Source organism: Pyxicephalus adspersus, chromosome 11 (assembly GCF_032062135.1).
Source record: "Pyxicephalus adspersus chromosome 11, UCB_Pads_2.0, whole genome shotgun sequence".
NCBI classification, from domain to species: Eukaryota; Metazoa; Chordata; class Amphibia; order Anura; family Pyxicephalidae; genus Pyxicephalus; species Pyxicephalus adspersus.
The window spans coordinates 3504657-3505550 of NC_092868.1; the positions used below are offsets into that span (position 1 = coordinate 3504657).

The following is an 894-nucleotide window of genomic DNA, read 5'->3' on the forward strand; positions in this document are numbered from 1 at the left end:
AGAGCGGGGGTTGGTTCACCATTTTTTAGTAACTCTGCCAATCTCCACGCATTTCGCAGCATCTCATTGGGCACCCGCACCAACTTTGCCCCACTTGGATTTCCAGCATCCTTTGCAGGCTGACCCCTCCACAGTGCAGGAATTAGGAGGTGGGTCAATATCTATGGAGCAATGGTTGTCACCAAGGTAATTTGCACTTACCCCAGGGGTATATTAGGGTGAGCCGGGTTCGTTGACCTGGCGGACGCCTTTTACCTGTGTGACCCAAGCAATAAAAGGACATGGTGTCCGTTCTTCTCCTTTTACGGAGTTGCTCTTTAAAGTTGATTTGCATTATTTTCATCACAACAAACACAACAGTTTGGCTTTTGAATTTATTTTTATTTACATAATATGCCTTGCCCTTCACAATGCCCCGCCCCATTCAGCAGTGGTTTATATATATTTTTCATAGCGTGAATATATATACTGCATAAATCTCGAAACTCCGGAGTCAGCCGCTCGCCGCGCCACTCACTCAGTGAACTTTTTTATATAGCTGCGCCCAAAACACGAAATACAAAGTCAGGATAATAATCGTAATAATAGCGCCAATCACCAGCGAGGCGATATTCAGGCGATAGGTCAAGCGGGAGTGTTCTGCGGCAAGGGTGGGATTGTTCTGAAAGTTGGCATCCCGTGTCTGGAATTGGAAAAAAAAGGTAAAAGATGACTATACATTTATATAGCTCTGACATATATCGCAGCGCTGTACAGAGAACACTGAGCCAGTCCTATCAGTCTCTGTACAGAGGAGCTGACACTCTAATGTCCCCTCACAGTCACACACTATTATTATACATTTATATAGCTCTGACATATACCGCAGTGCTGTACAGAGAACACTGAGCCAGT

The 894-nt window shown here is 45.0% G+C and overlaps 1 long non-coding RNA gene across 1 annotated transcript in view; it reads right to left on the bottom strand.

The window, feature by feature from the left end:
• Nucleotides 1-360: 360 nt before the first annotated feature.
• Nucleotides 361-894, bottom strand: part of LOC140340639 (uncharacterized) — a 7314-nt gene continuing 6780 nt past the window's right edge. The window contains exon 2 of the long non-coding RNA XR_011922694.1: nt 361-682. This is a non-coding gene — a long non-coding RNA (uncharacterized lncRNA). The remainder of the gene's footprint in view (nt 683-894) is intronic.